This window comes from Camelus dromedarius, chromosome 11 (genome assembly GCF_036321535.1).
Source record: "Camelus dromedarius isolate mCamDro1 chromosome 11, mCamDro1.pat, whole genome shotgun sequence".
NCBI lineage: Eukaryota > Metazoa > Chordata > Mammalia > Artiodactyla > Camelidae > Camelus > Camelus dromedarius.
In genome coordinates, this window is record NC_087446.1 from 42,243,258 (window position 1) to 42,263,959 (window position 20,702).

Below are 20,702 nucleotides of genomic sequence, written 5' to 3' on the forward strand. Positions count from 1 at the left end.
TCAGGATTCCAGAGCCCAGGCTGGACAGCTCAGATAACCAGCGCTCCTTATGGAACTCGCCCTATAGCAGAAGGCTTAGTCCCACCTAGGTGTGCCCCAAGTTACCCTGCACATCTACCACCTCCTTTCATCCTCACAATGCCTTTGTAAGGCAAGCAGGTTAGATATTGGGCAGATAAGGAAACTGAGGCCCAGTAAGGCCAGGGTCACAAAGTTGGCAAATGACAGTGCTTTATCATTGAAACTCTTGGGCCCTTTCTTCCAGCCCCTTCTGCCCACCTGGCAAACTCTTCCAGAAAAGTGCTGAGAATACTTAATGTTCAAGCCAACAAGGAAAGATGAGTCTTGGACACGTCTAAGGGTAGCTTCCCACTTTCTTTGGGATCTGCCCTGAGCCCAGAGGTGGACCTTCGACAGCTATATCTAAAACGTGAGATCTTGTTGCATTCTGGCCATGGCTGATGGGTCCAGTTGGACGCCTGATCTATTCAGAACATCACACACAGATACACACATACACACATACACACACACACACCAGATTCAAAGAGAGGGAGTCATTGCAGCTAGATTCTGTTAGGGATGACTCTCAAGCAGTTCGTCTTGGATGCTGGTGACATACTTCAGTATCCTTTCATTTTTTTTTTTTTTTATTTGCCTAACTAGTCACTTTCTGCTACTTGCAACCAGAGAACCATAACTAATACAACATAATGTCCCCAGTCTCTCCCATTCTGGGTCTTAAACTTGTATTTTCACATAACACCTCTTGCTTTTATCCAAACGCAGTTCACTCTTCATTGATGATTTTTTCTGCATTTCTCTAACAATGGCAAAGTTGGGGTACTTTCCATTTTGGCCACATTTTCCTGAGACTCACCAACTATTGACCTTCTCAGATGACCATGAAAACGAATTAGAGGCTGGAGAGAAAAACTACACTAAGGCACTTAAGAGGATGAATGGACTGGCAGAAAGCCAATGGAATTGTGAAATCCCCATTAAATTAGTCAACTCCCTGTCAAAAGGCTTCAGTTCCTTTAAACACTAAGAAGGTACTAAAAGTCTGTCTCAGGCCCCCCAAAACCAGCTGGTTGGTTCACATGGCAAGTTAGGTCAATTCCGTATCCTTAAATCACCTTTCTTTTGAGTAGAGTGTGCACTTGACATAATACCGGACTGGCAGGCTGGCAGGTAAAATAACACTCAGAGGAAGAGTATTATGAGTTTGAAGCTTGCAAGTGGAGTTATACATATTTTAAAAAGCATCATTTAAACCTTAATACCTGCCTTTGCTTGAACTAAGGGAAACCAGGACGGACTTTCCCTGGCTCTTCCGTGTGATAAGGCAGAGTGCAGTGGCTGTAAATTAGAAAACAACAGATAGAGCCGGTGCGTGAGGCAGCACTCACCGCAACCTGGAGCCTTCCTGCCCTTTCCTGACTGCGCTGCAGGGTGATGGGGAGGACAGACTGGCCCGGACCCCGGGGAAAGGGAGTGATTTGCACACATGGACCTAAAGGACGGCACACAGAGCCTTCGAATCTCTAGGTGGCACCAAGCATGGGTAACTGAGAGAGTATTTTATGAGCCTCCAGAGTCTACTTCAGTGTGGCTAAAGGTGCCCTTAATTGGTTTTCTATTCAGAAACATTAAATTAACTTTACCGAAAAATATTGCTTACTTAGGTCAATGAAGGAAAATTGGATTTAGATTTAGCATCTCTGCACAGATGCAAAATAAGCTCTAAAACCTTCACATTTTTACCACAGCATATGGGTGAAGCGAAATGCAAATGACTCTGCAATTCCTGATTTGAATATCAGTACCAGTGTGTCTGACACCAGCTCCTCCTTCACTCTCTAGGTCTGACGTTGGGGGAGAAGATAAAAGAGTTCAAGAAACAAAGTTAGCTTTGGATTCCTCTATGTTATTAGTCACCACGGATGGGTAAACCCCTTCATTTAGAATGAGCAGGCATCAGAGCCAAGCCGGTCGAGTCTTGCTCTCCTAGTCAGATGTGTTTAGATGCAGACAAAGAGCACTGAGGGGTGAGTCCTGAGACTTAGATCCAAAGCTCAACCGAAACAAGCACTTTCTCCTGTGTGCCCCTAGAAAACGGAGGATCTCAAGATCAGATCTTCTCTAAATCGCCTTCCAAGTCTGACTCGTGCTTATAAATGCCATTTTCTTTATTTCTTATTTTCCTAAAATGTAGGTAAATTTTCTCTCCAAAAGTTCTATGCAAAACTTGAACATAATAGACTGTTATCTGTTATTTATCTAAAATCTAAACACCCCAGAAGCTCAAATAATCAGAATAATTTGTTTCCAAATTTCAACTCTTAATTGCTCTATTGTTTCATTACTTGACACCATTTTTAAATAGATAAACCATTTATGGCTAATTTTGAACAAAGGAAGTTAATATTTTCTACCGTTTAATCTAACATAAGAATAATTTTTGTGAGACCACGTAATGTTCATAATAATAGTTACTTAAGTAGAATATTAAATTAGCTCCAAAATCATAAAGAAAAGATTAGTTTCTGTTCAGCTGGGCTTTCTGAAGTATGTTCTAATTCTCTTCCAGGGAAATTCTCACAAAGTGAGAGAGGAATCAGAGTAGTTCAAAAAAGATGAAACACCCTCTACTATAGTACTCACCAGGTTCTCTAAACTTCTCCAGTAAGGCTGTGGTTCGCATTGATTTTTTTTTCCCCTTGTAAGTAAATCTTTCATTCAAACTTGCCTCATTTCCACCCGTTATTCTTGGCACCCAGAAAAGACATAATGGTTTTCAGGGTTTTGTTTGTCTGTTTATTTGTTTTACTAAAATCAGAATCCTGCCAGGCCAGCAACACAAAGAGTCACAGACAGCTTTATTTCTTTGGATCTTGAAAGGACTGACCCAACTTGGGGGGCAAGTTTCCTTAAATCCAAAACTGTATTACAGGAAATATCTTTTCTTTTATAATCTTGAGAGCTAAGTGCAAGCATTTAAGATATTTTTCTCTTCCGCAAGAGAGCACAGTTGCTCAGGAAAGATGCTCAGAGAGCAACGTGGGATAGGCACCCACTGGACCCTGAATCCCTGCTGATGGGGAAGACGCTGTCCCCTCTTCAAGGCCACACGATCTCTCCAGGGGACAGACAAGTCCACCCTGGCAAGCCCCTGCCTTGGGTAAACACCACGTGCTATGGGGCAAAGAAAGGATGGAAGGAGAAGCCCTCTGAGTGCTATTTGTATTAGGGGACAACGTCATAAGGGGGTTACTCTACCCTTTCTTCTCACTCTCTCCTTTAATGCATTATATAATAGTGGTCAAGACCAGCACACTGTAGAGCCAGGTGGGCTGGGTTCAGATCCCAGTTTAGCCACTTACAAGCTGAGCAACCCTGGGTAAGTTATTGAATCTCTCTGTGCCTCGCATTTCCCACTGTAAAAAGGAGTTAATAATCACGCCTGCTTCCTAGGGTTGCTGTGGAGACTTAAAGTGCTTAGACCCATGCCTTGTGTGAGCTACTTAAAGGTTCTTATTTCTCCTCAATGGTTTAGGTTTTAACATCTTGCCTATTTACCCTCAATCGGACACCTTCAAGGTTCTCACATAGAGCAGAGGATGTGAAACTGAGTGGCAAGCTCTCCGAAGAGTCAGCGCAGTTTCTGAGCAGCCTGGCCCGCTCCACCTTCCCCATCTCTCTGCTCACAGCTCTCCCCAGGGCGCTCCTGTCTGCCCCTGTCCTTCTGCCCTTCTTCCCACCCGACTCCTCACCCTTCCAGGGTTCTGGTTGCTTTCTGCTCTCCCCTGGAGACTCCTGATCTCACCAGGCTGCGTTCCTTCCCTCTGCGGTCTCCTCAGGACACTCTCCTTCCTTGCATTTTACTTAGTATTACAGTTAGTGTTTTAATACTTCCTTCACTCTCCTAACCTTACTTGATTGTAAATTCCTTAACGGCAAGGTCACGTCTTATTCATCTTGGTGTGAGTTCTACAGTGGCTTTCACACAGTTGGTCCTGAATGTATTTCATACATAAATGTATGAAGCAGAAACAAATAAACAAAACCCATAAAAAATGTAATGAAGTTGGGGGTGGGTTCTGAAGTCCGACAGATTTGAATTCTGGCTGCGGAATATGGGCTGCAGAAACTTGGAAGTTGATTCTCTCTGTTCCTGATCTCCTCATCAATGAAGAAGAAAGACAGTACCTCCCTGACAGGGTTGTTGTAGGATTAAAAGCGATGATGTGTTTGAAGGACCTAGAAGGGCACCTGGGATTGAACACAAGTTCAAGAACTGTTATCCGTAGTTGTTGTAATTATCTCGTTCCCTCCCTCTTTATTTATAATTAATCTGGGGCAATTTTGTTTATAGAGAAACATCCCTCCACTTACCAATGACCCCTAAGGAGAAAAATGTACTCTAAAGCAATACAACCTTTAAGAGCAACAATTATGAGCCTGAGTTAATAATAATAAAAAAAAAATCTAAATATGCTAAGCCTATCTGCTTAAGAATTCCAGGAAGTAAGTTTAGTATTTCAGAAACCTGTCCATCAAACAAACATTTCAAAATGCCAGCATTTCAGAAAAGTTCCCCTCTATAAGTCATTTTGTCTCCAGCCATATGATAACACAATCTACAGTTCACCTGTCTGAAGGTACTGTAAAGGTCACTTGATAACAGGTCCTAACTCTCCCTTAGTACAGCCAGAGGGAAAGGAGGCACAGAGAAACATTTACCTCCAAGATAATAGAATTAGTGGCAAAGCTCATCCCTAAAAATCTATGCCTTCTCAAGGCCTCGTTCAAATACCAAATGCAGAAGCAAATCTCATTTAGTTGTCCTTTTAAGTATAACTTTTAGTCAAAGGCCATATCATTAAACTGAACCTTTAAAAATCCAAATCTCCGGTTAAGTTGGTGTGACTCAAATACTTAACATTCTAGTGGTCTTGCTTGTTGAAAAAGAAAAAGAACCTTAAGTATTATATCAACTGGGACCCAGTCAGGAGATAGAAACCATGCCAGTTATTTTAACAGAAAGACGATAATATAAAACATTGTTAACTAGGTATTGAAATACTCGAGAGGAAAAGAGGATGCTGTCATTGGCAGCAGGAAGCAGCTACCAGTCCTCGGCCTGGAGGCACAAATGAAAGATGTTGGAATTACTGAAAGGTAGACGCTTGGAGGTGGGATGCTATGGAGCTGAAGCTCAGATGCTTTAGGGGAGGCAGCTGTTTGCCTGGTACTAGTTTCTCTGAGCTTGGATGATGGGCTCCACGAGTCTGGGACACAAACCCTTAAAGAAAGAGTATCAACCAGCTGCTGCTGGCATCTCTGTGGGGTGTGAGGAAAGAAAGATGTCCCTCCTCCCTCCTCCAGGCTTCTAGTCTCTAGCACATGCAGTCGGCAGAGCTGAACCAGAAAGCGGCTGGCAAAGCAAAAAACTGCTTTGCAGAGTCAAGCCTGGTTGACATCAAAAAGTAGTGGGGAAAAAAAAAGTGAGCTGGGAACTAAGAAACTTAACCTGGTACAAGTGCCTAAAGGAGGGGAAATTTTAAAATATTTTGCTTTGCTTCATCATAATTTATACCCAATCTACTGATCTGTTTCTTGTCTTTTTCTTGGCTCCTATTTGCATAGTTCCTATCAAAACTGAGGTAAGAAAGTTGTCTTACCAATCCAAACATGTGTTTTTATTAGACTTTTAGATTAAAATCAGAGGTTTTTTTTTTAAAGGCATAACAGCAGATTTTTCTACTCTGAAGCCCTACAAAATTATGCTTTATCCACTATACTTATTTTCATAAATGCTATTTATCTTCAAGAAAATAATATATATGAATCTGTAACTGTAAAAGATGATTGAAAGGTAACCCTGCAAATCTAATGGACTCTATACTGTATGAGTTAATAATTATAATGAATAACTTTGATAATGTGAATTGCTGCTGGAATCCAACTATCGCTGGAACATTCTCCGTGCTTTTGTTTTTATTACCTTTGTTTGAATTGTTACAAAGAATAAATTGTCCAAAACATCTAATTCATAACCCAGCCTGGTAAAACTTGATTGCATTTTGCTCAAAAGTAACTAAGAAGTTGCATTCAGGTTCAATGAAGACCAATTCTGAAGTATTTAGCCAAACAACATACCCCTATTCATTTAGGAGTACTATTAATTCAAGAAGCAGTCTTAGGATGGCTTATTGTGTCTGTCACTATATGTAACTTTGTAGGTTACAGTTAAAACAAGGTCTGTACAGAGAAAGGCAAATATCAGACAACATTGCTTATTTGTGGAATCTAAAAAAGAGAGAGAGATACAAATTTTATTTACAAACCAGAAATAGACTCACAGACATAGAAAACAAACTGTGCTTACCAGAGGGGAAGAAAGGGAGAGATAGATTAGGAGTTTGGGATTAACAGATACACATTACTATATATAAAATAGATAAATGACAAGGACTTACTGTATAGCATGGGGAACTATATTCAATTTCTTATAATGAGTTGTACTGGTAAAGAAATTGAATGTATATATATAACTGAATCGCTTTGCTGTACACCTGAAACCTCTGTACACTTCAATAAAAAATAAGAATAGAAAAAAAAAAAAAAGCAAGGTTTGTAATTCAGGAAACAACAAATTAAAAGAAAAGATGTTCCCAACACACCTAAAAGGGTCTGAGTCTGAGACAGGTAGCTCCTCTCCCCCCGACAGTGGGGCATCTGGAAGCCTAGCTACAGCACATTTCCCAGCCTCCCTTGCAGCAAGCTGTAATGATGAATTTCTCTCCAGTGGACTGTGACAGAGTTGGGATGCTTGGGTCACACAATATCCCACATGTACCCACCCCCGCCATGTTTCTTCCCTTGCCTTGGGGTGCAACAGCAAAGACAATGACTAGAGTGACACTGGAGGCTCCGAACTGAGGACAGCAGAGCAACATCACCCTGAGTTTCTAAATGACTGTAAGAGCAGAGACAATCCCCTCCCACCTCCTCCTACCCTCAACCTAGTACTTCCCTGGACTGTAAAAGCAGAAATAAGCCTCTATACATTTAAGCTAATATACTTCGGGTGTATTTGTTTTAGGAATTTGGCCCACTCTAATCAATATATAGTTGGAGACTAATACATTGTTTAGAAGGATTTGAAGTAGTCAGAGTTCCTAAAAGAAATAAAACCTAATCTGGGTTTGCATTAATAACAACCACAATTTATTTTTTAAAAGAAACTTTTTGTGCCAAAAAGAGACTGTGCCAAGCTATGACATGTATTATCTGATTGTCATGACAGTCCTTCATATCGTGTGTTATTAAACCTTACTTTGCAGATGAAAAACTTGAAGTTCAGAGCAGCTGGGTAACTTCCCCTAAGGCCTACAGCAATTATGAATGGTAGACCTATCATTCGAATGCAGATATTTCGGCCTCCAAAGCCCATGCAGGCTGGTGGGGCATAGTATAAGGAAAAGCATGGAGGCATTATTGAGGTGGGAAGCCCCATGAAAGAGATCAGCAGGACCCCCAGGCAGGGCCACTACTCTCCTGCCAGCACCATCTGGTTCCGTGACCCGGCAGCATTATCTCGCTTTTTGCCTCTGAAACGGCTTCTAGGAAAGTGGAACTTATCCTTAAGATTCTATTGGTTCCCTGAGCTAACTCCTGATTGGCCCATTTGTGGTGACTCATTTGCATGGAGCTCACTCCTGGTTGGTCCATTTCTGTCACTCCTGATTGGTCCATTTCTGTCACTCCTGATTGGTCCATTTCTATCACTCCTATTGGTCCATTCCTAAAAAGCTTGTTCCTAATTAGTCAACTTTTGTTATACCTTATTTGCATATGATGTTGCAAAGTCTAGACTGGTAGCCTATAAAAGCCTGTGTAAACCTCCAGCCAGGGTCCAGACAGAGCTTGAGTGTTAACTCCGCTGGACCCGCCAGCATAATAAACCTGAGTTCTTCAACTCTCTGAATGCTGCATGGTCTCTCACCCGGCTCCAGGTTGCTGTCACAACTGAGCTGTAACACACTTTGCTGCAACATTTCTGGAGGCCCCTGTGAGGTTCCAACCTTACCGGCCCCTTGAGCTGCCGGGGCAGTGGAACAACCGCCTGGGAGTCAGGAACTCCGAAAGTGAACGAGGAGGCGCTCCACCCTACGGTATTCTGGGTCCTCCTTCGCAGAGGTGATTCAGTCCTCTAGGCAGCTGTGCCCTAACCGGACTCAGTGGAGGGACGGACCAACTCACCAAGCAACACGGCCAGACAAGGTAAGAGCCCCGGGAAGCGTCCATATTTAGGTTAGGGTATTAAGGTCCTGTCCAAGTGGAGAGAAGAGACTGACCACCTCCTTCAGGCTTCCTGTCCGATGGTATTCCGGACGGGAAGATTAGGTTAGTTAGGGACGCCCCGGTGATAGGGAGGGAATGTGTGAGTAATCTCCGTGTGTTTGTGTGAGTGTGTGTGCGGCCTGAAAAGCATGCGCTCAGGTTCGAGTTTGTAGCTCCACGGCATTCTGCTACGGAGTTCGAGTGAGTGCCAACCTGCGGTTCCGTGGTGACCTCATACGGCTCATGGCGGTATCGGCCCCTCAGGGTATCGATCGGAGTCAGCGGTTTATACTGACCCGCCAAAGCTAAGAGGCACCTTCGTCCCCGCGAGGGGAGCGGCCAGGCAGACGCAGTGAAAACCCTCCCTTTGTCTTGTTTGCGACACCGGCACAGGGTGGCTACACAGGGAGGGAAAGGGACATAGGACAGTCTATGAGTAAACGACCCCTGTGCCCTTGGGGACTAAGACGAGACTACTTTGAAAAAGTTTCAGACGAGACCTTGTCACCAGTCCCCCAGAATATCCTGTCACAGTTAGTGCACCAGCCTCAATACTACTCCTCTGTCTGAAATTAAGAGCATAGGACCTGAGCCAGAGGGAGCCACCACAGAACCGGCTCGAACCCTCTTTTGAGGCCCCCCTTTTTGGTCCATTTATTCTGCCATCGGCCGGACATCCCGGCCTCATGTTTTGTCAATCCAGGCTATTGAAAAGACCTTATGTAGGGACCCCTAGAGCTCATTCCGGCCCGGGAGAGCCTCAGGGACTCCTGCCTATCGTGGAACCCTAACTCACTGGCAGGACTTGCAGCCAAGCAGATAGGTATTAGGCCCAGTGAGGCAGCGGGCTTTTTGAGAACTCCACTGTTTTGAGGAGTGGGAAAAAAAAACAGAGATACAGGGGTCACAGTCTGTGGTTCCAGAAGCAGACCCACACCTATAGGCCATAAAATCTGTCAACTAATAGTAATGGGTTCCTCAAAATCAAAGCCAGTAGTGCTGGACTGCATGATTAAAAATTTCAAAAAGGGTTTCTCAGTAAACTATGGGAGTAAATGGTCACCATAAAAATTGCACATGTTATGTGAGTTAGATTGGCCCACCTTTGGAGTGAGGTGGCCCCCAGAAGGCACACTCGACCTGTCAGCTGTCCGGGCCATATACTGGATAATCACCATGACCCCAGGGCACCCTGACTAATTCCCACATGTTGACTCTTGGCTAACGATCGCCCAAACCTTCCCTGCATGGGTCCGGGTCTATGCAAATGGTTAGGGACAATATAAGATCCTCCTGGTCCTGACATTGAAGGTAGAAAATAAAAATACAATGGGGCCAGTCCTTTGGGGAAACTCTGAAGAACTGCCAATGGTGCCCCTGCCATGTGTTCCTCCTGCTTCTGCGGCTCCACCACAGCTGCCTCTGCCAGATGGTCCACTGCCACCTGTATGGCCACAGTGGCCCTGGGCTCCGGACCGGGAGCCCATGAGGAGGAAACTCCATTCGGCCCTGCAGGCCGCCCAGCCAGTGGCCACGCTCCGGAGGCCTCTCCAGGGGACCCAAGGGCCCCAACACGTTAACGATGATAGTTCTGTACAGCCTGGCCGCTCCATCCTGTGCTACCAGCCTTTCAGTACAACGGACCTCCTAAACTGGCAGCACCACACTCTGCCATATTCAGAAAAACCCCAGGCCATGATTGACCTCCTAGAGTCCATCTTCCAGACCCACCAGCTGACTTGGGACAACATCTGTCAGCTGCTCCTGACACTCTTCAATACTGAAGAAAGAAAGCAGATCATAACAAAAACTAAAAAATGGCTACAAGAGCAGGCCCCAGAGGGAACCATGGATGCACAGGAATGGGCCCAGAATGCAGCCCCAGACACAAGACCAGAGTGGAGCTATAACTCCCAAGGTGAACGGGAGGCTCTGCAGACATCAGAGAGCACTCCTACAAGGGTTGCAAGCTGGGGCAAAGAAACCAACCAACATGTCTAAAACCACCATGATCCAAAAGCCAGACAAGTCCCCCATGGACTTCTGTGAGAGGCAATTTGAGAGCCTCTCAATTTAGAGGAACCAACGGAAAGGAAGGATGGTGGGTGATGCCTGACAAACGGATATATATACCTGAACGATTGGCCCATCAGGTGGTCCTTCAGCAACATGAGCTCACCCACCTGGGAAAGTCTGACTCAGAGGCCCTGCTGGAACAGTACTGTCTGATCCCTCGACTTCCATCCCTCTGTGCCTCAGTCTCACAGCACTGCCTCATATATGCCCAGAACAATGCATAACAGGGGTCAACTTGGCCAAGAGGAATCCAGTGCTGTGGCCAGGCTCCTTTTAAAGATATGGAAATGAGTTTTGCAGAAATAGGGCCCAGCAGAGGATACAAATACTTGCTGGCTTTTGTCTGCACCTTTTCAAGATGGGTAGAAGCATACCCAACATGGACTGAGGAAACAAGAAAAGTAACAAAGGCCTTACTCAGAGAAAATATTCCCAGATTCAGGATGCCATTGATGTAGGGTCAGACAATGGACCCTCATTCGTGGAGGAAATAGTACAAGTGGCAAAAACACTAAACATCTGCTGGAATCTACATGTGGCCTACAGGCCCCAGAGTTCAGGGGGGACAGAGCGCATGGGCCGGACCCTAAAACAGGATATGATAAAGCTCAGTCAACAAACTACCTTGGACTGACACTCTGCCCCTGGCTATCTAGTGGGTGCACTATGACCCTTGGTCCAAAATGGGATTCTCCCCTTTTGAAATTCTGTATGGGAGACCCCCTCCCCTGATTATACTAGGAGAAAAAATTAGGGAAGTGGGAAGCTTAGAACTTCATAAGCAAATGCAGGGCCTCGAAAAGACTATGTGGAAAGTCCATAGGTGGGTAACTGAAAGGATCCCAATCTCACTGGGAACAGTGTCAACCATTTGCATAGATAATCAAGGGCTAACTGTAAGTCATCTGTTTTTGGCATTTGGATGGCTCTAGAGGAATCCAAGGCAAATAAACAAATGTAGGCCAGGGGATGTCTCAATAAAACCACATCTAAGAGCTACTAGGCTTTGAGAAACCATTTTGAACTTTGAATAGAAGATGTAGGTATCAAGGTGGAGGCAGTTATGGACAGTATTTCCAATGCTGTCTTTGAGATGGCATGTATAAAGTGTGAGAACTGGTCTTTTTATTTTGAATGGAGAACATTCAGAAGTAATTTACAGTGAAGATGGTCCAGTAGTTCATACTGACAGGCAAAAGCTAAATAGAGCTTTCTGCTCAGCCTGCTGTGCTCCAAGACACCCCCACACTCCATCCTCTTGAAGCTCTTCCCAGAAGCCTGGAGTTCTCCTTAACCCATAGTGACAGCCAGCAACCAAAAAGGTTAAGGCCACTCAGACTGTGAACACCAAACACTTTCACTGCAGAAGCATAACCACAGCAGAAACTGTGCCTGTCCTGAGTGCTGTCTGCCCAAACTTCCTTGCTTCCCACCTTCCAGACATGTGGCCCAGCACATCACATCCAGGCCTCTAGGTGGTCAAGTGTGGCCATGTAACTAATTCTGGCCAGTGAGTTAGGAGCAGAAGTGACAGTGCCACTCCCAGCTTGGGACATTTAATTGCTAGAGCAAGACCTTTGACAATTATCTTTCTTTCTGGCACAGCAACTAGGAACATTTGAGGTGATGGTTACTCCATGAGAGACACAGAGTTTGAGCAAGAAATAAATCTTTGTAATTTGAAGCTGCTGGGATTTTGCAGAAATTTATTAGGAGAACCTTGCCTTTCCTGACTGATACCAATAATTAACTATACTGAGCACTCTCTTCTAATCACTTTATATGTACTCACTGAATTCTAGCAACGACCCTTTGAGACAGCTAGTATTGTGTCCCCGTGGCACAGATGAGGAGACAGGGAAGTTACGTAAATTGCATCAGATGGTGTAACTCATGCAAAAGGTAGAACTAGATGCAGGTACAGGAAGTCTGTCTCCAAACTTGAGCTCTAACCGCTGAGCTTGGCGCCTCGTGACTAGTATCGTGCACTTTAATACGATCACTGTAACAAGCTTTAATAAAATCACTCATCCTCAAAAACATACACATTGAAAACTGCAGTAAAAACATATCATCGTCTCAAAGTCACCATATGCTACCATCAAGTTTAACTCTTGTTTGCAGTTAATTGCAATTATTTTATAAGGCGAGAAAAAAAATTGGCATCTGAAATAACTGCACCCCAGATGTCACTGCTTGAGTCGCCAAGTTGCATGACAATTTTTAAAAAAGTAATAGCACGCTTATGAAATAACATTTAATCATGAAGGCTGTGCTTTCTGCAAGATCTGGGTCTACAGTCTTGGACATGGTCTCCGAGTTAAAGTCATACCTTAAAAAAACAGGAACTGGAAACATTATCTATTTAGCATGTTTCATTTTAGATTAAACAGATTTTACTCCCTGTTCCCTGGTAATTATATATAATTAAAAAGCACCGAGGAATGTGCGTAAAAGAACAATGAAGTAATAATCATGTGAACAGTGGCTTATTTTAACTCACCACTGAGAGGCAGTTGCTTTTATTCAGATTAATTTGTGAAAGGACTGATGAGAACATGACAGTGAGACAGAAGGGAACATGTTCTTTGAAATTGCTCACCTCAGAAAATAGGATTAATGAAACACATCTAATTGCATCAATGCTTCAGAAGGCATTATTACTGAGTAGACCTTGAAGGTCATGCTCCTCTGGAACAGCTTCCTCTCCAGGTGAACCCATCCTATTTTTCAGAACCTTTCCTGAAGTCAGATTGACTCAGATCACTGTTCTAAAGCAAGAGCTCACTGAGTAGCTAGAATAGTCGGGAGATGTGTTCAGGCATCATCTTAGCATCATGCTGCCCCTTCCTCATGTGCATTCTCCAGAACAAAGTCAAGTATGGAAATGTGGACCAGCCCAAGTTTAAACGCAATGCACTGGGCATTACATTGCAGTAAGGCTTTGAGCTGAGTGCTATGGCGTGCAAAGCATAAGGACCTTAACACATGCTGGGAGCTTGCACTGTGTTGGATGCTATCTCATTTAAGCCTCACAACTCTTCTATGAGATCAAGACCATGATGATGACCATGTTTACAGCAAGTGGGAAATAAGGCTTATGTTAACACCTATAGAATACTATATAGCGATTTAGGTGTTCAGCAGAAAGCATAGAAGGAAGGTAGGAAGGGCCAGGACTATATGGCAATTTAAATAGGGTGGTTAGGGGATGCCATGAAACTGACATTTGAATAAAAACCTAAAGGAAGTAAGGGGAAAGCCACAGAAATCTCAGGAGGACAGGCACTCTTGGCAGAGAGAAGAATAAGTGCAAAGACTTGAGGTGGGGAGTGTTGAAGGGACAGCAGGGAGGCGTGTGTGGAAAACAGCAGGGGACTTGTCAGAGGGAAGGGAAACAGGGCATGGCAGGGGGTGTAGGTGATTGAGGGACTACGGACGTTAGGTGACAGGGGAAGTCCTTGGAGCCTTTTGGGTGAAGGAGGGTCAGGATCTGACCCCAACAGAAGCACTCTAGCTGCAGTGTTGAGAATAGACCAAAGGGCAGCAAAGAAGAAACAGGACGACTAGTTAAGTTATTGCAAACAATCAGGCGAAAGGGGACAGTGGTCAAGCCCAGGGTGGCAACAGAAGAATGTAAAAAAGAGGCTGGACTTGCAATAGACTTTTTTTTAAGTAGAAACAACAGGATTTGTGACAGATCAGATGGAGCTTGTTGGAGAGTAGGGTCAGGGATGGCCCCGGTCTTTGCCCTGGCCACTAGAAGCCTGGGGTGGTCTTTTACTGAGGTGAGAAAGGCTGACAGGAATAACTTTGGAAGCGCAGTTTGTGGCATTGAAGTTCAAAATACCCATGAGACAATCAAGTGGAGGTGTTGAAGAGACCAACAGCCTTGAGCTAAAGAGATAGACCTGGGCTGGAAAGAGACATTTGAGCATCACTAGCATAAACACGGTACTGAAAGTCAAGGGAATGAATGGAGCCACTAGGGAGATGAGCGTAGAAAAAGAAAATGCCTAAAGGCTGAGTCCTAGGTCTCACCAACATTTTGTGGTTGGAAGATAAAGAGGAACCAGAAAGGGGATTTGAGGAAGCAGTCACAGAGGCAGGAAGAAAACCAGAGTCCAGAATAGCGAACTGGGAGTCAACCAGACTAGAGGAAATAACTTTACTCCAGCTCTGCCTCCTTCCATGGTGTTTTGAAATAAAATAAGGGGATAAATGTGAACTCCTTTAACGAAGTTATAGAGTCTTCTATGTCTCCAAGACTCTCAAGAACTTTCCAAGTGTGTCCGCAAACTAAGTATATTGATTTTAAAAACTAAATGCACACATATTTATTGTATTGATTTAAAATATATCAATTGCAGCAACATGAATAGACCTAGAGATTATCAGATTAAGTAAAGTAAGTCAGAGAAAGACAAATACCATACGATATCACTTATATGTGGAATCTAAAAAAAAAAAAAATACAAATTCTGGTTTATAAACCAAAAACAGACTCATAGACATAGAAAACAAACTATGGTTACCAAAGGGGAAAGGGTTGGGGAGGGGTAAATAGTAGTTTGGAATTAAGAGATACACACTACTATGAATAAAATAGATAAACAACAAGGACCTACTGTATAGCACAGGGAACTATGTTCAATTTCTTGTAATAGCACATAATGGAAAAGAATCTGAAAAGAAAAACATGTATAACCGAATTGCTTTGCTGTATACACCTGAAACTAACAAAATAAATTAAAAAGTAAAATTCATCAATTGAAGCAAATCAATAAACCAAAATACATAAGGTAAAGCTCTAGGAATAATAATACATTTAAAAATACTCAAATTATAAAACCCACCAAGATTCTTAAACATCATTATCCTCCCAACATCCTCCTGCCGTTCGATCAATCTTTCAGTGGCTACAGCAGCTGAAAGAGAAAATATTTGCCTTTTGTGGTATCAGTATCACTCCAGGACTTAACCTCCTGTTTCTCTGCCAGAGGCTGCAGAGCTGTCTCTGGAAGGTTGGTACACAAGAATGAGGCTGCGTCCCTGTTCCCCCTAAAGAGAGTGACATCCTAAACCAAGTGGCCCTTCACCTGGCATGGTATCTGTCATACATTCAAACCTATTTTCAGGATCATGATGTTTGTGTTTACTGGACTTAGAGCTTATAATGAACCTATGAATCTTTGAGTCATGGGGAAGACAGATGCCCATCCACTTCAGCAAAAATGCCTGAGAGACAGCCTAAGGCAGTATTTCAGAGCAGCGTGCTCTGCAGTCAGTCTGCCCGAGTTCAAATCCTACCTGGGCATCTGTAAAGTAGGGGACCTATAAAATAGGCTATTTTATAATTTATAATTTATTTAATAGAGGACCTATAAATTAGAGAACCTACCTCATAGGCCTGTTGTGGGGATTCAGTGAGTTAATATTTATGGAGCTGTCAGGATGGTGTCTGGCACATGGTCAGGGCTACACAAGGGCTTCTTCCATAATTGGAAATATTTCACACATGCCCACTGCGCCCTTGATAATTGTCATCGGCACTGGGGATACGATGGAGACTAAGACAAAATCCATCCATGGGTGGTGGGGGGCTAAGAAATAAACAAGGAAACAGATCAATGGGATAATTATAGAGCACTTGAAGTATTAAAGATGTGTGACAGAGAGTGACTAGGAGTGGAGGGAGGTGAGGAAAGGCCTCTTTGAGAAGGGAAAATTTGAGCCAGGACCTGAGCACTGAAAAGGCACTAGTTTTGGGAGGAGCCAGAGTTAGAGGATTCCCAGCAGAGAAAACCAGAAAAGCAAAGAGATCCAGCCATGAAGACAAAACAGCCAATTCAATCTCAGAAAATAAACCATCGAACTGAATGTGGGGAAAGCATAGGAGTCAAACACGTGGGGCCAAGTTAAGCCACTCAGGAATCAGGCAGGGAATGTAACCATGGGATTAGGTACCCATGGACAAGAGTCTCTGAATGTATTGATGAAGTATTGATCAAGCTTGATGCTACAATGGAAGATATATATGAATTCTGATGAGACTGACCCGCAAATGTTCGCAGTAGGATTTAGAAGTATGCCTCCTCCTTTCACCCACTCACCCATCACCCCGTCGTGAATAGGTTGATATGATCATTGTTTTATGTGCTCTAAGTCAAGGCAGAACAAAGGACAGGTAACTTCCCCCCACCCCCAGTATAAAATGGCCTTCCTCCATAGTTTTCTTTTGCCCAACTAAATCTGCTGCTTCAAGTCCTTCCTGCCGGCTGCTGAAGAAATGGCATGAATTCAGGCGAAAGGATTACCTGGTCCAACCTCTCTTGTCTGAGACTGTCCTCAAATGCTAAGCTAATAACCATGTAGGATCAAACAGCTAAGGAAGGCTCTCTGCTTTCTGCTTACACAGCCTGACGGATGAGCTTTTGCCTTTCTACCATCCCCAGTCTGACTTTGTTTCGCTTTTGACAGCTCTGGACTTTGCGGAGAAGCCAAACAGGTTTAGAAACCAGTTTGGTCCCAGCAGACCTGCACAGAGGGAACTCACCTCTATACACAGAGATCTGGGGCAGTGCCTTCCCCGGGCACTAGGAAGTCAGCCCAGGCTCCCAGAGAGCCCTAAGACATCCAGTCTAAACAGATACATCAATCTGTTCACTGAGAGAAGAAAGCTGGCTCTCCCAATATAATTACAGGGTGGCTGATTTATTATTCTGAACTTTGGTGCATGACAGGGGTAGTGTCATCTGTGCCAGTTTATGCTATTGGGCCAAAAGACGAAATACCAAGCTAGCCTGATTGGTTCCAAGAATCCATTTGCACAAACAGAGCTCCTGCATATGCCAGTGTGCGTTCAGGGATTAGGCCACGTGGCTTAGCCTCTTTGGCAAAGTCTTTTCAAGAAGGAAATTACAAGTCTTCATATATTCAGAACCATTTAATAGCTGGCAAGTTCCTGCCAACCACCTAAGCTACTGCCAAATCTACTGAAATATCTTAAAGGGTCCATCCTTGTCAGGTTAGTTTTAGAACTAAATGAATAGGCTACCTTTTCTCCGAAAGAAAAAAAATCATTTCTCTCTAGCCATGGTCCCTGGCTCTATAAACAAGCTAAACCCCAGATGGGAAAAGGATACTTTATGAAAGAGTGTGGGAGGCCATGTGAGATCGTGGTCCAGGAAATGGTCCTTGGAAAGACAGAGACTGGAGGTTAGAATTACAGCTTTTCCACCCCCTCTGCTTCGTGTCCTTCAGCAAGTTTCGTAACCCCTACAAACCTCAATGATCTCATCTGTGAAATGGGAATTAACTGTCATTATGAAAGTGAGTCGTTCTAGATAAATCACCTAGCACAAGAGAGGTATTCAACAAACCAGTCTCTCAGAATGGCAGGGTCTGACGATGAGCCCTCTGGATATGAAATTCTCTGTGAAACATTTTTACATTTGTGCTTACCTTTCGATCATAATTTGAAATTAATATAGCCATATTCGAGATTAGCTGAAAGACCCATTTGGATTAGATTCTAGACCTCAACTTGGAACCTGTGTTTACAACTACATTGGCCAACAAGTAGTGTTCCTTGAATTGTCATGAGCTAGAAAGAACAGAAGAAAATTAGAGTTGATATGAAGGCCTATGATGCCTGGGGGTTGTGTTCACGAAGGTCCTAAGAGTTCAGAACAGAGGAAAGTGATGCGAGAACCAAGGGGTCCCTTAGCCTGGTCCTTATAGGCACCGAGAGGGCATTGTGCTTGTGTCACAGCAGTGAACAACAATCATACGCACAAAACAATATTTGTCACAAGGTTTAACTAATATTATTGTTTTGAAATTTATTGGTGTTGTAGTTTTGTTTCTAATATATAACATTGTTTTGATTTCACAATTGTTTGCAAGTAGAAAAGAAGTTATCCCAGGGTTTAGGCTTTATATATTTAAATAAGTGAAAATAAAAACAAAGTGAAAAGAACACGAATGAACTTATTTAAAAAACAGAGACAGACTCAGAGACATAGAAAACAACCTTATGGTTACCCAGAGGGGCAAGGGAGTAGGGAGGATAAATTTGGGAGTTTGGAATTTGTAGATACAAGCTATTATATATAAAATAGATAAACAACAAGGACCTACTGTATAGCACAGGGAGTTATATTCAATACCTTGTAATAGCCTATAATGAAAAAGAACATAAAAAGGAATATATATATATATATATATATATATATATATATATATATATATAAAACTGAATCACTATGCTGTACACCAGAAATTAACCACAACATTGTAAACTAACTATACTTCAATTTAAAAATTAAAAAAAAAACAATTCTAAGCAACAGTAGATGTTCATGTAAGTTTTTCTCCATAGAAAAATAGAATGAGTTCATAGATTATTAAATTTTCAGAAACCCAGTAGTAACTAGCCACTCTTAGTATAATTATTATGAAGGAAATAAAGAGGCTGATGCAAGGAATAAACAGCCTTCAGTGGAAAAGCAGGCTATAATAGTGCATAGACATGATGATCAACATTGTGTTTAAAAAAAAAATTATGTCCAGGAAAAACAACATAAAGGGATATTCTAAATAATAATTGTTACATTTAGGTGATAGAATTATGAGTGGTTTTATTCTGTTTTATAACAGTTTAATTTGTCCTTAACAGACATGAATTTCATAATTTTAAAACATATGTCTCAAAGGCAAGCAGCCTCTACAGGGTGAGAACATAACTTACAAAGAACACAGGCTGACTGCAGATCAGCCACTGATGGGCGGTAGGGGGATCCCTCCTTTCCAGCACTTACATCCCAAGCCCCCAGTCCCTGGTTTCAATAGATTCCTGCAATTTGCACTTCAGATCCCTAAATACCCCTGGGAGTTCCAACACATGTGATTTATAGGGTAAGTTTCTCTCTTAAAACACCTTTCTGGGAACTCTAATTCTCTGTAGTACCGATGAGTTCCAGGAACCATCTGTGCAGCAGTGGAGGTGGTCACCCCTGCAGTCTCCTCCCTTGGCGGGTCTCCAGGGCCCACCCCTGGCAACTGGGGGGAAAAGTCCTCTGATGGCTTTCTTGTCTCTCTCGCACCCCTTTTGGCCACCTCTGCCTTCTTTCTGGCGTTCCTGCCAGCCTTAGTCACTGCACCACGTTGGTGCCAGACCTTCCTTGGCTGGGTTTCCAGGGTTGTCTGCCCATTCCTCCTTAATGCTTACCTTGGATAACGTGGTGGGAATTCCTACCTGTGCCAGCTGCACTCTTTAAGTGCCTAGGGCTAATCAGATTACAACGCACACACACAGATACATATATGTGTGTGTGTGTATATATATGTACACACACACATATATATATATATTTATACATTTTAATACCCAGGCTACCCCAAGTCACATAAATTAGTATCTTTGGAAGTGGGCTCCAGCATTGGAAATTCTAGTGTCCAGCCAAGTCTGAGAACCATCAGATCAACGGCCTAAAGCTGAGGCAGTATCTCACAGGTGGGAGATCGCACACACACTCTGAAACCAACTGCCTGAGATGGAATGGTGGCTCCACCACAAACCTGCTAACTGTACAACCTTGAGCAATTTAATATATCCCTTGTCCCTTCATTTCTTTACCTATAAAGTGGAGAGGACACTGATAAGGATTTCTGCCTCCTAGGGTGGAGGGAAGGATTAAATCTGATAATGCCTATGAAGTACTTAGGGCAGCCTAGCATACAAGAAGTGCTTCGTTCAGACTGATTTTTCTCATTGATACTTATCATTACTTATCATCCCCTCATTACCCAGCTTAGGGGCGCCGGGGGTGGCAGCTTCAGGAATGAAGGAACAGAAGCTTTATTCTCCAGCAGAGTTGGATCTGCTCTGCAGGTCGGCAGGCTGGAGACAGGGTTTGAAAGGTTCTTCTTTTCCTCTGAAATGAGATCGTATGACAGCTCCTGACCTGAACAGACCTTTGGTGGTCCCCAGTCCCCATCAAATGCTGCAGGTAAGGATGCTATGGGTCCTGTACATCAGTCCCTCTTGTCTGGACCCCTCCTAAGAGGCCCCATGGAGCTCTAAGAAGTGCCTGATGGGTGCTTTTCCTGTTGTTAGGAAAACCCATTTCTGCAGCCGTCTCATGGGCGGACCTGATTTTCAAAGGGCAGCTGCTGCCCTAGGAAGCCTTGCACAACCCTCCCCCACACCCCCAACCAAGCTTGGGGGAACCAGGGGGCGTGGCCATGTCCAGATGAGGTCTATTCTCTGC